This window comes from Lucilia sericata, unplaced genomic scaffold, assembly GCF_015586225.1.
Source record: "Lucilia sericata isolate MDLA Ls3-8-SP2 unplaced genomic scaffold, ASM1558622v1 Contig000597F_arrow, whole genome shotgun sequence".
NCBI classification, from domain to species: Eukaryota; Metazoa; Arthropoda; class Insecta; order Diptera; family Calliphoridae; genus Lucilia; species Lucilia sericata.
In genome coordinates this window covers 96,196-119,141 of record NW_023994604.1, presented here as the reverse complement: position 1 = coordinate 119,141, position 22,946 = coordinate 96,196, and the positions used below count along the sequence as shown (strand labels likewise).

At 30.6% G+C, this 22,946-nt stretch overlaps 1 protein-coding gene across 4 annotated transcripts in view; it reads left to right on the top strand.

The window, feature by feature from the left end:
• Positions 1–22,946, top strand: part of LOC119606538 (UNC93-like protein) — a 45,703-nt gene that overhangs the window by 2,083 nt on the left and 20,674 nt on the right. The window contains exons 2-3 of one of the 4 annotated variants that reach the window (XM_037960077.1): positions 407–607; positions 19,611–19,654. The gene's annotated coding sequence lies outside the window, so the exon portion shown is untranslated. Of the gene's footprint in view, positions 1–340; positions 608–19,610; positions 19,655–22,946 lie in introns of those variants that run through there. The other 3 variants (XM_037960078.1, XM_037960080.1, XM_037960081.1) reach the window with 3 other exon arrangements.

Sequence of the window (22,946 nt, the reverse complement as noted above, 5' to 3'; positions counted from 1 at the left end):
ATAAACTGATCCATATATTCGGCTATAAAGTGATCTTTAGTCTGATCTATGAGTCGGTGATCTAAGGATTGTTCTTTAAACTAGTTGATTGATATTTCAACTTATAGACTAGTCTATTGGCTTGCCGATAGACTGATCATGTTGAAACATTGAAATATTTTTATATAGTTTATCAAATTAATAATATAACTCCTGTTTTTCCACAATTTTCCACCTCAACAATTTTTATTACATTGTTTTTCTGTTAAAACTAAATTAAAAACAATAAATAATAAATTGTTTTAAAACATCAATTTATGTTTAAAGTTTGAGTGCTCTATTTAAAACAAATAAACAACAAATTTACAACAAAATAAAATTGTTCACAAAACAAATATTAATTTAAAACTAATATTTTTTATAACAGCAGTTTAATGGTGTTCTTTTAATTGAATTCGCGTGCTGTGGCATTAAATTTTTATGAAATATTGTTGCAAATCTAGTAAAAAGAACGAATAAGTGATAAAATATTTAGTTGAATTAAATTGTTAAAATTTGCAACGGGATATTACCAAAAAAAATAACATTTAAATATTTCAATAAATAAAAACATATTTTTTTACTAAAGGTGAGTTTTAGTAATTGGTTTTTAAACAAACTGTAAACAAATTATTGGAAATATGTACAAATTATAAGGGTTAGAGATTGGCAGTGTATGTTGATTAAAATTCATTTTCCGAAGACCCCGATTTGGATCACGCTTTAAGCGCACAAGCAACCAATTCCCATTATTCGTCTGCTGCTATCATTGTAAATGACAAAGTTTTAATTAATATTTTCAAATTAATTAGTTGTTACTAATATGAATTAATCAATAAATTAACATAAATTTGTCTTTAAAATAATTTATAGTCTTAATTAACATAATAGTAGTTAATAACAATTGGAAAAGACTGCTAAAGTTAAAACTGCTTTACTTTAAACAAAAATTCAAAATTGTCATCGCTTTGTCGCTTTTATTATGTTTTCATCTGCATGACTTCATTTAACTATTAAGTTATAATCATGCCCTTTTTGGGGCAAAAAAAATAAAAATAATAATTTTGCATATTAATTTATAGTTAATAGCAGGTGTTATAAAAATAAACAAACACAAATTAACAGTTTGTTTTTGTTTTCCATTTTTTAACTATTTTAAATTAATGCATATTTTACTAATTCACGATTTTAACGTGTTTTTTTTTCTCTTTCTCAATATTAATTTATGTGCTTTTTTAGTTAGACATTTTGATATCAATGAAATCTAAATAAATATTTTGCATATTTTAATGGCAAATTAATTAATAATGGAATAAATAACTAAATACCACCGGCGATAAACCAGGAAAACTGGTTAGTTAACGATAAAACTTACATAGTCTAGTTCATATTCTAATCCAGGCCATAGTATAAGCAATAGCATAATGGTTATACTATGGCCTAGATTATGAACTAGACATAGTCTATAGTGTAGTTTATAGTTTAGTCTATAGTGCAGTTTATAGCCTAGTTTATAATCTAATGTCAAGATTATAGACTAGTCTAGTCTATAGTCTAGTCTATAGTCTAGTCTATAGTCTAGTCTATAGTCTAGTCTATAGTCTAGTCTATAGTCTAGTCTATAGTCTAGTCTATAGTCTAGTCTATAGTCTAGTCTATAGTCTAGTCTATAGTCTAGTCTATAGTCTAGTCTATAGTCTAGTCTATAGTCTAGTCTAGTCTAGTCTAGTCTATAGTATAGTCTAGTCTAGTCTATAGTCTAGTCTCTATAGTCTAGTCTATAGTCTAGTCTATAGTCTAGTCTATAGTCTAGTCTATAGTCTAGTCTATAGTCTAGTCTATAGTCTTGTCTATAGTCTAGTCTATAGTCTAGTCTATAGTCTAGTCTATTGTGTAGTCCATAGGCTGGGAAATACTTAGTCTAGTTTAAAGTCAATTCCTTAAATTATTCTATAGTTTATTACATAGTCCTTTGTTAAGTCTAATCTACATTTTATTCCATAGTCTTATCCGTAGCCTCGTCCATTGTTACCTCTATGCGACCATTCTCTAGTCGATAGCCTAGTTGTGGTTGTTTTTTCTTTAACATGCAGTTTCCTTATTTCTTTCATGTCCTTGTTCCAATTTATATTCATCTCCATTATTTTGATTAATACAAATAAAGAAGTTTGTCTTGCAATTCCTTTTAATCAAATTTCTGTCTAATTCTCTAGTTTTCCATTACTTTCTATTTATTTTTCTTTGCAATAATTTTTTGCATAAAACTTTCTTTTGTTCATCAGTCTTTCTGTTAGTTTGTGTGCGTTTTTGTATTTTCTTGCGTCTGTCTTAAAATTTCTTATAAACTGTTTTTATTGGAATTTTTTTTATCAGTATTCCTCCATGCTCGTTTTTTTACTTTTTATCCTTGTGTCTGTTGGCAATTTATAAATTTTCCTTTGTCATGGATATTTGTTTGTTGAAATAGTATTTCATATTTCTTTTTTTATTTCGAAACACTAACAATACATGTTTAACTAATGAAAATTCTTGTTCCATTTAGCTTTTTTTCATGTTTTTACATTAAAGTTGCATAATCCTTTTTTTATTATTTATCGGTTTTGTTTTGATTTTTATCGCAAAATGGTTTAACTATGTATGTGTGTGTAGTACTTATGCCAATCATATACAATTTCTTTTCATCACTTGGATTGTTTACTTTCCCCCTTTTTTGAAATACCCTACAGCACAAAGTTAGGTTTGTCATTGCGTTAGCTGTTAACGGTTTTGATTAACTATGGCATAGAAATATATCATACGCATCCAAATCTTAATCCAAAATATTACTCATACGTCTGAAAACTTGGCATATTGTTGAGAAATGATCCAAAAATTACTACTTCGGTATTTCCCTTATATTTCATTAAGTGCTTTAAGGTGTTTAATAGGTTATATAGTAACAGACTATATACTCTTTATTTGTCTAATATTTACCAACGTTTATTCTGTGAGCAAACCCTTGTCTGCAACAAGATTGATAAATTGTTAGAGAAACCACTTTGTATGGATAAAATGATTTATGATTGGTTACCTTGAGTTTAAAAATAGTCAAGAAAAAAGTTTTTTTTAAAGTAAACTTTTACTTTAAATTTAAGGATGATCTATAATCAAATTCATTACTAGACCAGAACCAATTTAAGTTTTTATTAATATTTTTATAAATGTTTCTCCCATTGCAATGGCTTTTAACACAAACTGTATATGACATGGTCATTAAAACAAAATTTCAAGTTTCATTTTTCTTAAACTTCAAACACCTTTCCAAATTCAATACAATGTTCAATTCATTTGTTAAATATTTTTCTTATTAAACTTGTCTTATTGTTTGTTGTGTGAACGCGAGAAAAATAAATTAATGTTCTAAAAGACACATTAAAAAGTTTGAATTACAAAAAAAAAAAAAAAAACTGAATAATCTAATTTTGCAATTTAGAACAATAAATTTTATTTCATATTCAAACCAACCCACATTTTCAACTTAAAAAACATGCAATTATTCAAACAGCAATAACTCCCAGTTATATATTCTACACCATTTCCAAAAGTAATAAAAACTAAAAACTACAATTGGCAATTAAGTGGAAATTAATATTTCTGTGGGATTAGGTGTATCTGGCAAATGGTATGTATACATGCTACATTTTTAAGGACAGACAAAAAAAAAAAAAAAAAATCAAACTTGAGCATAAAATTTATTTAAATTTTTTATTCTTTTTTTTTTTTTTGGTTTAAAATAAAAGTCGTGACTACCCAATGCTTCTATTAATGTCAGAAAATATATTTATTTCCATTGTTGTAAGGTTGATACATTTTGAAATTCTAAAAGATAGTAAAATGGCTGTAAGACAAACTGCAACTGAATAGATTAAACAGATGGATAAGACGGACAAACATAAAACTGTAAAACTGCATACAAAGTGTGAATGGAAATTGTAACAAAGTGGAACCTATAGAAGGATTTTAAGCAAAAGTATATATCACCGTAATATATAGTCTACTCCATAGTCTAGTCAATAATCTACTCTAGTCTAGTCCATAATCTATTCTATTCTAGTCCATAATCTATTCAAGTCCAGTCCATAGTCTAGTCTTTAGTATAGTCCATAGTCTAGTCCATAGCCTAGTTTATAGTCCAGTTCATAGTCTAGTTCATAGTCTAGTTCATAGTCTAGCACATACTCCAGTATAGTACTCTCTATAGTATAGTCCATAGCATAGTCCTTAGTCTAGTCCATAGTATACTTCATAAGGAAGTCCATAGTTAGTACATAATGTAGTCCATAGTCTAGTCCATAGTACAGCCCATAGTCTAGTTCATACTCTAGTCCATAGTCTAGTCAATAGTATAGTTCACGGTTTGTCCATAGACTAGTCAATAGTCCAGTTCACGGTCTAGTCAATAGTTTAGTCAATAGTCAAGTCCATACTCTAATCCATAGTCTAGTCCGTCATCAAGTCCATAGTCTAGTCTATATTCTAGTCCATATTCTAGTCCATAGTCTAGTCCATATTCAAGTCCATAGTCTAGTCCATAGTCTAGTCCATAGTCTAGTCCATATTCTAGTCCATAGTCTAGTCCATATTCTAGTCTATAGTCTAGTCCATAGTCTAGTCCATAGTCTAGTCCATAGTCTAGTCCATAGTCTAGTCCATAGTCTAGTCCATAGTCTAGTCCATAGTCTAGTCCATAGTCTAGTCCATAGTCTAGTTCATAATCTAGTCCATAGTCTAGTCCATTATCTGGTCCATAGTCCAATTCATAGTTTAGCCCATAGTCTAGTCCATAGTCTAGTCCATAGTCTAGTCCATGGTCTAGTCCTTAGTCTAGTACTTAGTCTAGTCCGCAGTCTAGTCCATTATCTGGTCCATAGTCCAATTCATAGTTTAGCCCATAGTCTAGTCCATAGTCTAGTCCATGGTCTAGTCCTTAGTCTAGTACTTAGTCTAGTCCGCAGTCTAGTCCATAGTCTAGTCCATCGTCTAGTTCTTTGTCTAGTCCATAATTTAGTCCATAGTTCAGTACAGAGACCAGTCCATAGTTAAGTCCATAGTCTAGTTCTTAGTCTAGCTCATAATCTAGTCCGCAGTCTAGTCCATAGTCTAGTCCATAGTCTAGTACATATTTAAGTACCTAGTCTAGTCCACACTCTAATCCATAGTCAAGTCCATAGTCTAGTCCATAATGAAGTCCATTATCTAATCCATAGTCTAGTGCAATGTCGAGTTCATAGTCTAGTCCATAGTCTAGTGCATAGTCGAGTCCATAGTCTAGTCCAAAGTCTAGTCCATTGTCTAGTCTATAGTCTAATTTATATTTAAGCTCATAGTCTAATCCATAGTGTAGTTCATGGTGTAGTCGATAGTATAGTCCATAGTGTAGTCCATAGTCTAGTCCATAGGTTAGTTCATATTCTAGTCCATAGCCTAGTCTATAGTCTAGTTTATAGTTTAGCCCATAGTCTAGGCCATAATCTAGTTCATAATCTAGTCCATAACCTAGTCCATAGTCTAGTCCATAGTCAAATCCATAGTCTAGTCCATAGTCAAATGCATAGTCTGGTGCATAGTCGAGTCCATAGTCTAGTCCAAAGTCTAGTCCATAGTTTAGTAAATAGCTTAATCATAGTCTACTCATAGTCTAGAGGTGATAAAAGCTGTTAGATGGATATTGCTTATGGATTCCATTAATATTATAGATTACAACATGAACTTTACTGTTGCATTCAGTCACGGTGAAGGTTATAAATATTAATATAAATCTAGTACTAGTGACAGGTATTTCAAAATTAATATCCGTTTCTATTATTGTAAAAAGTAAATAGTTTAATAAACTATTAAATAATACTTCCAAATACATATGTAGTATTTTTTCATTAATTTTCATTGGCTTTAATAACGTGTTAAATATTTAACGTTCCTTTAACAAAGTGTTAATGTTGTTTTAAGCTATTTGCTCTAATAGCTCTATTATACTCACAGATTTAAAGTAATTACTTGCTTGCTATTTATTTAAAATTTAAATTAATTCACTGCATTAAACTAGAACATATGGAAAATCCATTTAACTTACTCACCACCGGGTTGTGTTCGCTTTTTTAAACATTATTTCATAAGAGTATGATTAATTAACATTTAACGAAGCCGGCCATATGGGAAATTAATTTTAAAAGCATTTCAAAAACAATTAATCTTTAATTAGCATTTATTAGAAAGACATGTGTTTATTTAAAATTTTATAACTAATTTAATAAGAGACACATTAATCAATTTATATAATACAGACAGACAGACAAAAAAGGATGGTTAAAGAAAAAGTGACATTTTGAACCATAAAAGTATTGATAAGGGTTAAAATTTTTAGGAATTTTAAAGATTTTATTAAATTGAAACCTAAGCACAGACAGTTGTCTGTCAATAGTATTTTTTTTGTTTGTTTTACTACCATGACAAATAAGTTTAGTAAACTAACTATTGCATACTTACTTTAACAAGTATACTGCAGAATATGTGGCATACTTTTAGGTGCCTTTCCTTTATTGTTTACATACTCAAACTCAGTTATTTTATTTTCCTGTTTATTTATTTACTTTAAACTTAGGATATAAATTTATAATAAATCCTTTATAAGATCTCAGTGATGTATAACTTGAAGAACTTTTTTTTCACATTTGCATATGAGTGCGTATTTTTTTATATAGTTTTCCTTGTTCTTCCATAAAAAAGTTTGCTGATGAGATTTGATTTAAGTTTTTTATTTGTTCCGTAAAGTGAGCTTTAAGAAGAGGTTTTATGTACATAAATAATATGTGAACAAGCTCATAAAATTGTGAAGAAAAGCCACCAGACTTGGTTGCAAATTGCAGCAATATCATAAATTTAATAATGAGGTTGAAGTGACTGAATGCATCAGTTAGTGGTTGGGAAAAGTGGAAAATTGTTTTTTTGTATAAAAATATTCTTCATATGAAAGTTTAAAGTATAATACTTTATGATACCTCCTGTAGTATGACTCTTTTTGTCTAACTACTCTCTTGCTTTAGTCATCAAATGTTATAAGTCATATGACTTTTTGAACTTTGTATGTGTTTTTTTGTAAATATTAGTTTCATAAAAATCATGACTTGGATTACAAGTTTATAGGGGGAGTTTCGTATTAAGATTAAAATTAAATTGATGCTACAGTATGACTAGACTATGGACTAGACTAGATTATAGAATAGGCAGTGGACTAGAGTACGGACCAGACTGTGGACAAGGGACAAGATTATGGACTAGATTATGGACTATACTATGGACTAGACTATGGACTAGACTATAAACTAGACTATGGACTAGATTATGGACTAGACTATGGACTCTACTATGGACTGTAGTATGGACTAGACTTAGGGGTAGACTATGGACAAGACTATAGACTAGACTATGGACAAGGCTATGGACTAGGCTATTATGGACTAGACTATTGACTAGAGTATGGTCTAGACTATGGACTAGACTATGGACTAGACTATGGACTAGACTGTGGACTAGACTATGGACTAGACTATGAAATAGACAGTGGAATAGACTATGGACTAGACTACGGACTAGATTATGGACTAGACTATGGACTAGACTATAGACTAGGCTATGGCCTAGAAAATGGACTAGACTATGAACTATACTATGGACTAGACAGTGGAATAGACTACGGACTATATTATGGACTAGACTATGGCTATGCACCAGACTATGCATTAGAATATGGACTAGACTTTGGACAAGACAATGGACTATACTATGGATTCCACTATGGACTGACTATGGACTAGACTGTGGACTAGACTATGGACTAGACTATGGTCTAGACTATGAACTAGACTATAGACTAGATTATGGACTAGATTATGGACTAGACTATGGTCTAGATTATGGACTAGACTATGGACTACATTATGGACAAGACTATGGACTAGACTGAGGACTAGACTATGGACTATAATATGGAGTATACTATGGACTAGACTATGGAATAGACTTTGGACTAAACTGTGTAATAGACTATGTACTAGACCATGGACTATACTGTGACTAAACCATGTTACTATGACCATACTATGGACTAGACTTTACCATAAATTTTTCGAAAAAATCTTCTCCGAATTATAAAACTACTCTAATGATAAAACTACTGTCACAAGCCTTCTTCTAGTGATTGTTACATACCACAGCATTATTTATCTGGCTTATTGTCTGTGTTCAGATATGTTTACAAAAGTATAAAGTTTTGTGTAGCCTTATAAAAAAACTCTTATTTTTGTCTTTTTTTATGCACTGGTATGGTTGCCTGGTTTGTTTGTACTATTCATATATTGTTACATTTGTATTTTTCTCAACTCCTCCGTATTTGTGTTGGTATTTGTGCAATTTTTCTAAATTGTTTTAGTTTCTATATTTTACGTATTTTTTCCGCTCTAAGTAGGTTTCAACCAAACAAAGAAATATAATTTCTATTTATTTTCTTATACCTTCTTAAAGTAGAATGATACCTTCAGCTATTAGATTCAAGACTCTAGAGTAAGAAAAAGAAATGTAGTATTGCAATGTACATTAATAAACTAGCATTTGTTTCCATTTTTTGCTGTTACTGTTGTTCTACAATATTTATTTACTATTCTTACAACAACTCCTTGGGGTCTAAGTGGGCTTATGGTAGGTAATACAAAAGGCTTCAATCCTATTACCTATAAATATCGCAGCACACAACATCTACTACCACTACCACATACCTTAGGTGTCATTTAGAAAATGTGTTGCACTACTACTGCTGTGAAAATTGTATTTTTTATTTTTCCGTTTCCTTTAGTTTATTCATTGGCTTTATTTCTTCCGCAATATTAAATTTATAACAATTTTAAATATTAATAATCTAAGAGAGATTTGCTGAAGTAAGATAATAAAATGAAGTAGAATCATGAAAATCATTTCAAGTAGTATTTAAATTGTATATGTATGTACTCACACGTACACGTTAATGTGAAGAAAATGATGTCTGAACTTAAGAAATCAAGAAGATTCAGAATTAATAACATATTATTCAAGGAGTTAATATGTAGATAATAAAAATGTGCTTATGGTAGTAGACTATAGGCTATACTATAGAATAGAGTATAGTCTAGAGTATGGACTAAACTATAGATTAGACTATAGACGAGACTATGGACTAGACTATAGACTAGACTATGGACTAGCCTATAGACTAGACTATGGATTAGGCTATAGAGTAGACTATAGTAGACTGTGACCTGACTATAGGCTAGACTATAGACTATACTATAGACTAAACTATAGACTAGACTATAGAGTAGACTATAGACTAGACTATGGACTAGACCATGGACTAGATTATGGACTAGACTACGGACTAGACTATGGACTAGACTATGGACTAGACTATGGACTAGACTATAGACTAGACTATAGACTAGACTATAGACTAGACTATAGATTATATTATAGACTAGACTATAGACTAGACTATAGACTAGACTATAGACTATATTATAGACTAGACTATAGACTAGACTAGACTCTAGACTAGACTATAGACTTGACTATAGACTAGACAATAGACTAGACTATAGACTAGACTATAGAATATACTATAGACTAGACTATGGAATAGACTAAAGACTTAACTATAGACTAGACTGTAGACTAGACTATAGACTAGACTATAGACTAGACTACAGACTAGACTATAGACTAGACTATAGACTAGACTATAGACTAGACTATAGACTAGACTATAGACTAGACTATAGACTAGACTATAGACTAGACTATAGACTAGACTATAGACTAGACTATAGACTAGACTATAGACTAGACTATAGACTAGACTATAGGCTAGACTATAGACTAGACTGTAGAATAGACTATAGACTAGATTATAGACTACACTATGCTATAGATTACACTATAGACTAGACTATAGACTAGATTTTAGACTAGACTATAGACTAGACTATAGACTAGACGGTAGACTAGACTATAGACTAGGCTATAGACTAGACTTTAGACTAGACTTTAGACTAGACTTGAGACTAGACGATAGACTAGATTATAGACTAGACAATAGACTAGACTATAGACTAAACTATAGACTAGACAATAGACTAGACTATAGACTAGACTATAGACTAGACTATAGACTAGACTATAGACTAGACTAAAGACTAGACTAAAGACTAGACTATAGACTAGACTAGACTAAAGACTAGATTATAGACTACACTATGGACTACACTATAAACTAAACTATAGACTAGACTATAGACTAGACTATATACTAGATTATAGACTACACTATGGACTACACTTAAACTAAACTATAGACTACACTATAGACTAGACTATAGACTACACTATAGACTAGACTATAGACTACACTATAGACTAGACTATAGACTACACTATAGACTACACTATAGACTAGACTATAGACTACACTATAGACTAGACTATAGACTACACTATAGACTAGACTATAGACAAGACGATGGACTAGACTATAGACCTGACTATTTACTACACTATAGACTAGACTATAGACAAGGCGATAGACTAAACTATGGACTAGACTATAGACTAGACTATAGATTAGACTATATGCTAGACTATAGATTAGACTATAGGCTAGACTATAGATTAGACTATAGACTAAAGACTATACTATAGACTAGTCTTTAGACCGGTACATATATAGACTAAACTGTTCCTGTTTGTATAGTTTTGTTAATGCCACCACATAAAATTGCTTTATTAACTTAAAATCAAGTTAACATTATGAACTATTTACTCACAATTGCTGTCTAAAGTTGGAAACTGTTCGACTGACATTGACCTTGTTACTAGAAATTGTAATAACATAAAATATTAATATACTTTAGGAAAGAAAAGGATTTTATCTCTTGAGCAAAAACATACAATTACTCTTAGACACTCTTTTAGTGTTAATAGTTTTGCTGTTAATTTAACATTCAGTTAACTGTTACTCTCTATCTAAAAAAGTAATGTTACTTACATGAAGGGATATTTTAACATGTTGCTATTTGTTGGTTTCTTAAAAGGACATGTGTTATGAGTTAAAGTTCTGCTTTTCTTTTCTTACATCCTGCAAATAATAAAAGTTTTTGTTAACTGATTATTTTCAATTATTAAGATAGGCTTTTTCTTCTCAAGAGAGAATTTTAAATTAAACAAATTATGTAATTATAAATTTCAAAAGAAAAACATAAGAAATGTACACATGAAATCATATTAATCATATTTCTAGCAGAATATTTTTATAATTTTATTGTTGGGAATTTGTTGTTTTATAAAGTGTGACCTACTTTAAGGCAGTTAATTAAAAATAAGAACTTTTACCTTATAGTATGCCATATATCTAACACATTTTAACAGAGATAACCATTTAAGCATATTATACTTTTTGTTTGCTATCATAAATGAAATCTTGAGTCTATTCTTAAGGGTTTCTTTTCTATGGTCTTTGCATTAGTATAATTGTATAATATGTTCAGCTAGAATTATCAACATTACAATTAGGGTGTAGTTTTCACGATATTTGTAATTTTAGGAATTGTGAAAGCTTTACATTTTGCAGCTAAATTCTTTGAAATCTCCCAACGCCTGAAAATACAGAAGAAATAAAATGAGCAACCCAAATTTTATACATTACATTATTATTGTTTTCTTTTTGTTTTTATATTTTTTTACGATACCAACCAGTCCGTATGGTGTTGTACATTTAACATTTATAACTGAATAAAATTATTTATAACAAAATACAAATATAGATGGAAACATAAACATAATCATATAAATTATAAGTGTAAATGTATTTGTATAATGTAAATGTAACTGTATCTGTGACTTCCTCAAAACATTACTTCCTTGCTGTTACAGTATTTGTGTGAAAGTTGTGTCTCCGAGTTCCTTAAAAGTTTCCAGCAGTCCTGCAAAAAGTCAATGTATCCCGTTCAGAAAAAAGTTTTAAAAAATATACTGTAGACCGGGCTGTGGACTAGACTATAGCCCGGACTATGATCGACTATAGAATAGACTGAAGACTAGGCTGTAGTCAAGACTATAGAATAGACTAAGGACTGGCCTGTGGGCTTTACAATGGACAAAACTGTGGAATACTTTTTTAACTGGACTGCGACTGGACTACGACTAGACTATGACTAGACTATGACTAGACTATGACTAGACTATGACTAGACTATGACTAGACTATGACTAGACTATGACTAGACTATGACTAGACTATGACTAGACTATGACTAGACTATGACTAGACTATGACTAGGCTATGACTAGACTATGACTAGACTATGACTAGACTATGACTAGACTATGACTAGACTATGACTAGACTATGACTAGACTATGACTAGACTATGACTAGACTATGACTAGACTATGACTAGACTGACTAGACTATGACTAGACTATGACTAGACTATGACTAGACTATGACTAGACTATGACTAGACTATGACTAGACTATGACTAGACTATGACTAGACTATGACTAGACTATGACTAGACTATGACTAGACTATGACTAGACTATGACTAGACTATGACTAGACTATGACTAGACTATGACTAGACTATGACTAGACTATGACTAGACTATGACTAGACTATGATGACTAGACTAGACTGACTAGACTATGACTAGACTATGACTAGACTATGACTAGACTATGACTAGACTATGACTAGACTATGACTAGACTATGACTAGACTATGACTAGACTATGACTAGACTATGACTAGACTATGACTAGACTATGACTAGACTATGACTAGACTATGACTAGACTATGACTAGACTATGACTAGACTATGACTAGACTATGACTAGACTGACTAGACTATGACTAGACTATGACTAGACTATGACTAGACTATGACTAGACTATGACTAGACTATGACTAGACTATGACTAGACTATGACTAGACTATGACTAGACTATGACTAGACTATGACTAGACTATGACTAGACTATGACTAGACTATGACTAGACTATGACTAGACTATGACTAGACTATGACTAGACTATGACTAGACTATGACTAGACTATGACTAGACTATGACTAGACTATGACTAGACTATGACTAGACTATGACTAGACTATATGACTAGACTATGACTAGACTATGACGACTATGACTAGATGACTAGACTATGACTAGACTATGACTAGACTATGACTAGACTATGACTAGACTATGACTAGACTATGACTAGACTATGACTAGACTATGACTAGACTATGACTAGACTATGACTAGACTATGACTAGACTATGACTAGACTATGACTAGACTATGACTAGACTATGACTAGACTATGACTAGACTATGACTAGACTATGACTAGACTATGACTAGACTATGACTAGACTATGACTAGACTATGACTAGACTATGACTAGACTATGACTAGACTATGACTAGACTATGACTAGACTATGACTAGACTATGACTAGACTATGACTAGACTATGACTTGACTATGACTAGACTATGACATTGCCTTACAGTCTGAACTACAGGGTTTCTTTAGTTTACATGTATATGTGAGTATTATTTTAAAAGTTACTTAAGATTTATAGACTTCTTTACTTTCCCTCTGTACATGCTAGCTTTGGTGGGAGTGAGTATTTTTAAAACAGTAAAAATAATGAAAGACTACAAAAAAGAAATCGAACATTAATGGGTGCAAAAAGTTTTGATTTCTGTCGCGTGTAAATTACAAGTATTAAATTTCAACAGCTACACCAACAAATCTTTACGATACATATAAGTTTAGATAAAAAAGTGTTTATTTAATGATTGTTGGAACCAATTCGAAAACACACGCAATACTTTATGGGAATGGAAAAAACAACCATAAGGATTTGTGGCACAAACTTAAAGTCAAATAAAATTGTGTGTGATTTTCTTTGTGACATTAAAAGCTAAATGGTTTTGTATATAAAAATTTTATAAAATTAAAGTGAAAATTGTTTTCAATCAACATTTGCCGTTAGGGATATACATATGTATATGATGGCAATGAACATATTTGGTATTATTAAAGTATAAAATTGGGGAAAAATGCTAAAATTTATACAATGGAACCTTTTTCAAAAAAATACTTCATATTAAACCTACTAAAATATTCTGCTCATAATTCAGCTTAAAGTTTGTTCAACTCAAATAATAAAATATTTAAGATAAATTCAATGATAAAAATTTATCATTTAAAAAATCTCTATATTTTATTATCCTCACTCCCAGCGTGGCCAATCAATTCCCTTATTCACAGTTCAGAAACATGCGTGAACTCTTAGAGCAAAAAACAAAGGACTTTAAATGAGGCGAATAAAACACAACAGAAATATCACAAGGCTCTAACAAGAGAAAAACAAAAAAAAACAACAAAAATTAGTTTTGTCTTTTAGACTATTTTATTGTTAAACATAAAGAAGAAAGCTAAAAATTATCATATAAATACACATCATAAATTTCCACTTTTTTTATTATTTTGTTGTATATTTTAAGAAATTCTAAGAAAAATTTTAAACAATTTCATCATAAAGTATGTGTGTCAAATCTAGGAAGTTGTTTTACAAGTTGTGTTTAAATTAACTAAACTGTTTATGTCAAACTTGTTTTAAAACAACTGTTCATATGTTTTATGCAAAAAGTTGTCAAAGTAAAGGAATTTTCTACAGCCCTAAAGTAGTTTGAGTAAAGTAAAATCGCCTAATGGTATGCTTTAAGGTTTGTAAGTAAATTTTCATGTAAATAATTTTATACATAAGAAAGTATACACATACATATGTTGTATATGTGTAAAGCTAAATAAAATAACAAATTTTGAACAAAACAGAAATACCTAAAAAGGGAATGTTCAAATTATAGACTACACTATACCATAGACTGGACTATATACTGGAGTATAGACTAGACTATATACAAAACAATAGACTAGACTAAAGACTAGACTGTAGACTAGACTATAGACTAGAGACTAGACTAGAGACTAGACTAGAGACTAGACTAGAGACTAGACTAGAGACTAGACTAGAGACTAGACTAGAGACTAGACTAGAGACTAGACTAGAGACTAGACAATATACTAGACTATAGACTAGACTATAGACTAGACTATAGACTAGACTATAGACTAGACTATAGACTAGACTATAGACTAGACTATAGACTAGACTATAGACTAGACTATAGACTAGACTATAGACTAGACTATAGACTAGACTATAGACTAGACTATAGACTAGACTATAGACTAGACTATAGACTAGACTATAGACTAGACTATAGACTAGACTATAGACTAGACTATAGACTAGACTATAGACTAGACTATAGACTAGACTATAGACTAGACTATAGACTAGACTATAGACTAGACTATAGACTAGACTATAGACTAGACTATAGACTAGACTATAGACTAGACTATAGACTAGACTATAGACTAGACTATAGACTAGACTATAGACTAGACTATAGACTAGACTATAGACTAGACTATAGACTAGACTATAGACTAGACTATAGACTAGACTATAGACTAGACTATAGACTAGACTATAGACTAGACTATAGACTAGACTATAGACTAGACTATAGACTAGACTATAGACTAGACTATAGACTAGACTATAGACTAGACTATAGACTAGACCATAGACTAGACTATAGACTAGACTATAGACTAGACTATAGACTAGACTATAGACTAGATTATAGACTAGATTATAGACTAGACTATAGACTAGACTATAGACTAGACTATAGACTATAGACTAGACTATAGACTAGACTTTAGACTAGACTATAGACTAGACTATAGACTAGACTATAGACTAGACTATAGACTAGACTATAGACTAGACTATAGACTAGACTATAGACTAGACTATAGACTAGACTATAGACTAGACTATAGACTAGACTATAGACTAGACTATAGACTAGACTATAGACTAGACTATAGACTAGACTATAGACTAGACTATAGACTAGACTATAGACTAGACTATAGACTATACTATAGACTAGACTATAGACTAGAATAGACTAGACTATAGACTAGACTATAGACTAGACTATAGACTAGACTATAGACTAGACTATAGACTAGACTATAGACTAGACTCTAGGACTAGACTATAGACTAGACTATAGACTAGACTATAGACTAGACTATAGACTAGACTATAGACTAGACTAGAGACTAGACTATAGACCTAGACTATAGACTAGACTATAGACTAGACTATAGAATGACTATAGACCTTAGACTATAGCTAGAACATAGACTAGACTATAGACTAGACTAAGAAGACTATAGACTAGACATATAGACTAGATTTATAGACTAGATATAGACTGACTATGACTAGACTACTAGACTAGACTATAGACTATAGGACTAGGACGATAGACCTAGACGTATAGACCTAGACTATAGACTAGGACTATAGGACTAGACTATAGGACTAGACTATAGACTAGACTATAGACTAGACTATAGGACTAGACTATAGACTAGACTCTAGACTAGACTATAGACTAGACTATAGGACTAGACTATAGACTAGACTATGAGACTCTAGGAATAGACTATAGACTAGACTATAGACTAGACTATAGACAGACTATAGACTAGCTATAAGACTAGACTATAGACTAGACTATAGACTAGACTATAGACTAGACTATAGACTAGACTATAGACTAGACTATAGACTAGACTATAGACTAGACTATAGACTAGACTATAGACTAGACTATAGGCTAGACTATAGACTAGACTATAGACTAGACTATAGAGACTATAGACTAGACTATAGACTAGACTATAGACTAGACTATAGACTAGACTATAGACTAGACTATAGACTAGACTATAGACTAGACTATAGACTAGACTATAGACTAGACTATAGACTAGACTATAGACTAGACTATAGACTAGACTATAGACTAGACTATAGACTAGACTATAGACTAGACTATAGACTAGACTATAGACTAGACTATAGACTAGACTATAGACTAGACTATAGACTAGACTATAGACTAGACTATAGACTAGACTATAGACTAGACTATAGACTAGACTATAGACTAGACTATAGACTAGACTATAGACTAGACTATAGACTAGACTATAGACTAGACTATAGACTAGACTATAGATAGACTATAGACTAGACTATAGACTAGACTATAGACTAGACTATAGACTAGACTATAGACTAGACTAAGACTAGACTATAGACTAGACTATAGACTAGACTATAGACTAGACTATAGACTAGACTATAGACCTAGACTATAGGACTAGACTATAGACTAGACTATAGGACTAGACTATAGGACTAGACTATAGACTAGACTATAGACTAGGACTATAGACTAGACTATAGACTAGACTAGACTACTAAGACTATAGACTAGACGAATAGACTAGACTATAGACTAGACTATAGACTAGACTATAGACTAGACTATAGACTAGACTATATATATTGAAAATGAATTATAGGAATCCTATCTATAGTCCGGTCTATACTCTAATCTATGTTCTAGTCTATAGTTTGGTTTATAGTTTTGGTCTATAGTTTGGTCTATAGTTTTGTCTATAGGCTGGTTTGTAGTTTGGTCTATAGTTTGCGTCTATAGTTTGGTTTATAGTTTGGTCTATAGTTGGTCTAAAGTTAGTCTATAGTCTAGTCTGTAGACTAGACTATAGACTAGACTATAGACTAGACTCTAGACTAGACTATAGACTAGACTATAGACTAGACTATAGACTAGACTAGACTATAGACTAGACTATAGACTAGACTATAGACTAGACTATAGACTAGACTATAGACTAGACTAGACTATAGACTAGACTTTAGACCAAACTATAGACCAAACTATAAACCAAACTATAGACCAAACTATAGACCAAACTACAAACCAGCCTATAGACAAAACTATAGACCAAACTATAGACCAAACTATAAACCAAACTATAGACTAGAACATAGATTAGAGTATAGACCGGACTATAGATAGGATTCCTATAAATTCATTTTCAAACATCTCATTTAAATCCTTTAACTTTTTCTATAATAATTTTTCTTCAAACACAATAACGTTATTTTTAAAATTTTCATGAATATTTATTTAAAACATTTTTTGTTAAATTTGCTCTGCTTAATATTCTCCTGTATGGTTTTAAGCTTTCATCATTTATTTAACGTTTTTTTCTGTTTTCATTTGCTGTGCAAAATTTTCCAGCTATTTAATTTTATATGTTTTTTTATCCTCTTTCTGTTCCCCTTTGCTGTTGCTATTCGTTCAGTGCAATTTATTTTAATTTTTATAATTTTGTCCGCTTTATGTATGTTTTAAATTTTCTGTTCATACAAATGTGTTAAACTGATATTTTGTTACAAATTCCTTAAGTGTCCTTTAGTTGTGACAACAATTTGCATATTGTTATGAAAATTTTTCAAGCTTGATTTTTTTAAATTTTTAATAATTTAATTTCAGTAAAGAAATGTTTTTTGTATTAGTAAGATTATTATGAAACACAACCCAAAGATGAAACAGGAAGTTAAGATAATGGTGTGTGTGTGTAAAATTGTCTTTGTAGAGGTGTATAAGGAGTTTGCATGTGAACGTTTAAGTTTTAAACTTTTGATTTATGTAGGAAACTTTACACTTTTTTGGGGTTTGAGGTAAAATTTTAATTGACTATAATGTTTTACAAAGGATTTAATTTATTTTTTTTGCTGTTTTTTTAGTAAAATATTCAAAAAGTTTTAATCTGCTTAAAAGTATTAAAAAAACAATTAAAATAATTTATTTTTTACTTTGTCAAGTAATGTCTGTAGTAATCTATTCAAAATCTTATATGAGTTCCTTAGAAATTAAAATTGTTCGGTTTTTAAATTTTTAAATACACAGAGAAAACTGTTTCGGTTGAAACTTTTGCTACAACTAAAAGACTCTACTGATGTCATCGTTGTTGCAACTAAACCATTTTCAATGTGTAGCAGTAGTATATTGCAATCCTGTAGGTTGACTTCTTTTTATCTTTTAAATAAATCATTTTTTTTTTCTTGACAACTAAAGTAAAAGCCTTTAGAGAAGTTGTAGTCAAGATTCCCTTAAAAATAGTTTGCAATATTTACAACAAGTATAGATATGTTGATTGCAAAAGTAATAATGCATTTTAACTACTTCAAGTTTATTTGATTCTTTTCAAAAATAAATCAAAACAAAACAATAGAAAAACAAACTTCAATATTCATTTGTAAATAGGATAATAACAAAAACAATAAAAACAAAATTTTTATAATAAATATGCAAAATAATATTTTCCTTACACAAAATCTAAGAAAAATAACAATTGTACTTAATGAGAATTGGGTAATTTTTTTAAAAATAAATTTAATTTGTTTATTCTTACAGGTAACTAACCAAAGGAAAGAAAATATTTGTTTAATAAATCTCAGGTAAGTTCATTATATACAAATATTAGGAGAAATATGAATGATCACAAAAACAAAAAGAATATAACGATAAAAAAGTCTAGTATAATCTATATTAAAGTGTCTATATAGTGTAGTCTTTAATCTAGTGAATAGTATATTGTATAGTCTAGTCTATATTCTAGTCTATAATCTAATCTAGTCTATAGTCTAGTCTATTCTATAGTGTAGTCTATAGTCTAGTCTAGTCTAGTCTATAGTCTAGTCTGTAGTCTAGTCTATAGTCTAGTCCTAGTCTAGTCTAGTCTGTCTATAGTCTAGTCTATAGTCTAGTCTATAGTCTAGTCTATAGTCTAGTCTATAGTCTAGTCTATAGTCTAGTCTATAGTCTAGTCTATAGTCTAGTCTATAGTCTAGTCTATAGTCTAGTCTATAGTCTAGTCTATAGTCTAGTCTATAGTCTAGTCTATAGTCTAGTCTATAGTCTAGTCTAGTCTAGTCTATAGTCTAGTCTAGTCTAGTCTATAGTCTAGTCTATAGTCTAGTCTATAGTCTAGTCTATAGTCTAGTCTATAGTCTAGTCTATAGTCTAGTCTATAGTCTAGTCTATAGTCTAGTCTATAGTCTAGTCTATAGTCTAGTCTATAGTCTAGTCTATAGTCTAGTCTATAGTCTAGTCTATAGTCTAGTCTATAGTTAGTCTATAGTCTAGTCTATAGTCTAGTCTATAGTCTAGTCTATAGTCTTGTCTATAGTCTAGTCTATAGTCTAGTCTATAGTCTAGTCTATAGTCTAGTCTATAGTCTAGTCTATAGTCTAGTCTATAGTCTAGTCTATAGTCTAGTCTATAGTCTAGTCTATAGTCTAGTCTATAGTCTAGTCTATAGTCTAGTCTATAGTCTAGTCTATAGTCTAGTCTATAGTCTAGTCTATAGTCTAGTCTATAGTCTAGTCTATAGTCTAGTCTATAGTCTAGTCTATAGTCTAGTCTATAGTCTAGTCTATAGTCTAGTCTATAGTCTAGTCTATAGTCTAGTCTATAGTCTAGTCTATAGTCTAGTCTATAGTCTAGTCTATAGTCTAGTCTATAGTCTAGTCTATAGTCTAGTCTATAGTCTAGTCTATAGTCTAGTCTATAGTCTAGTCTATAGTCTAGTCTATAGTCTAGTCTATAGTCTAGTCTATAGTCTAGTCTATAGTCTAGTCTATAGTCTAGTCTATAGTCTAGTCTATAGTCTAGTCTATAGTCTAGTCTATAGTCTAGTCTATAGTCTAGTCTATAGTCTAGTCTATAGTCTAGTCTATAGTCTAGTCTATAGTCTAGTCTATAGTCTAGTCTATAGTCTAGTCTATAGTCTAGTCTATATCTAGTCTATAGTCTAGTCTATAGTCTAGTCTATAGTCTAGTCTATAGTCTAGTCTATAGTCTAGTCTAGTAGTCTATAGTCTAGTCTATAGTCTAGTCTAGTCTATAGTCTAGTCTATAGTCTAGTCTATAGTCTAGTCTATAGTCTAGTCTATAGTCTAGTCTATAGTCTAGTCTATAGTCTAGTCTATAGTCTAGTCTATAGTCTAGTCTATAGTCTAGTCTATAGTCTAGTCTATAGTCTAGTCTATAGTCTAGTCTATAGTCTAGTCTATAGTCTAGTCTATAGTCTAGTCTATAGTCTAGTCTATAGTCTAGTCTATAGTCTAGTCTATAGTCTAGTCTATAGTCTAGTCTATAGTCTAGTCTATAGTCTAGTCTATAGTCTAGTCTATAGTCTAGTCTATAGTCTAGTCTATAGTCTAGTCTATAGTCTAGTCTATAGTCTAGTCTATAGTCTAGTCTATAGTCTAGTCTATAGTCTAGTCTATAGTCTAGTCTATAGTCTAGTCTATAGTCTAGTCTATAGTCTAGTCTATAGTCTAGTCAATAGTCTAGTCTATAGTCTAGTCTATAGTCTAGTCTTTAGTCTAGTCTATAGTCTAGTCTATAGTCTAGTCTTTAGTCTAGTCTATAGTCTAGTCTATAGTCTAGTCTATAGTCTAGTCTATAGTCTAGTCTAGTCTATAGTCTAGTCTAGTCTATAGTCTAGTCTATAGTCTAGTTAATAGTCTAGTCTATAGTCTATTCTGTAGTCTAGTCCATAATTTAGTCTATTTCAAGTAATTCCCGTATATTAATTTCAAATCTTAACTTTAAATCGTTGGGTAATAATTTAAAAAACAAAAAAATTAAATTGCACTAAATGTGTCTAACGACAAGAGTTCATTCGTACAAACAATTAATTCATTTCAGTGATCATCAATCATTTATAAAAAAATATGTGTGTGTTAGGATTAGATTAAATTGTGTAAAAATTGACAAATTGAGTACATAATTGATGAAATGAAAATTAATGTTTGTAAATTATAAAGGATAATATTTATTTAATAAGCACACATACATAAAAAAATACATGTTATATAAAAATGAACAATACTCAACAGTTAATGTTAAAAGCTTACTTTTTGAAATACACACTCATGTTCAGTCAACCTCACACACAACTCATTAAATCCCAAATCGTGTAATTAACTAAACATATTTAGAATTTCAAGTATGTATGTATAAATATAACTTTACTTACTGATACTTGTAATAGCTATTGCATCATATTGAAAAAGTTTTGCATAAAAAATTACACAAGCATCCATTAACCTCAACAATTTTTTTGTGCCTCAAATTGAATAACGTAACCTTCAAACAATTAATTAACCTTTAATATTAAAGAGGACGAAATGAAACGTTATTTGTTCCTTAGAATAAAAAGTTGTTTGTTATAAGGCCGAAAGATTAATTGATTAACAAAACAAACTAAATAACATTTCCAGTTAAAGAAAGGAAAAAAAACTGCAGAGATTGTTTAACTAATATGAGATGAAATATAGCAGCTAAACACTTACTTTTAGCAATAATAAATAAAAGTTAACACAACATTAATACAACAATAAGTACTCCACAGGTTACATAGTCGGAAGAGTAATCACACACTAAGAAGAATAATCGCACACTAAGGACGAAAGTTACATAAGCTTATTGATATACCAAACTATGGCATACATAAGTACAAATTAATAAAAATTGGCTGAACTAGAACTGAACTAGAACTGAACTAGAAACTGAACTAGAACTGAACTAGAACTGAACTAGAACTGAACTAGAACTGACTAGAACTAGAACTGAACTAGAACTGAACTAGAACTGAACTAGAACTGAACTAGAACTGAACTAGAACTGAACTAGAACTGAACTAGAACTGAACTAGAACTGAACTAGAACTGAACTAGAACT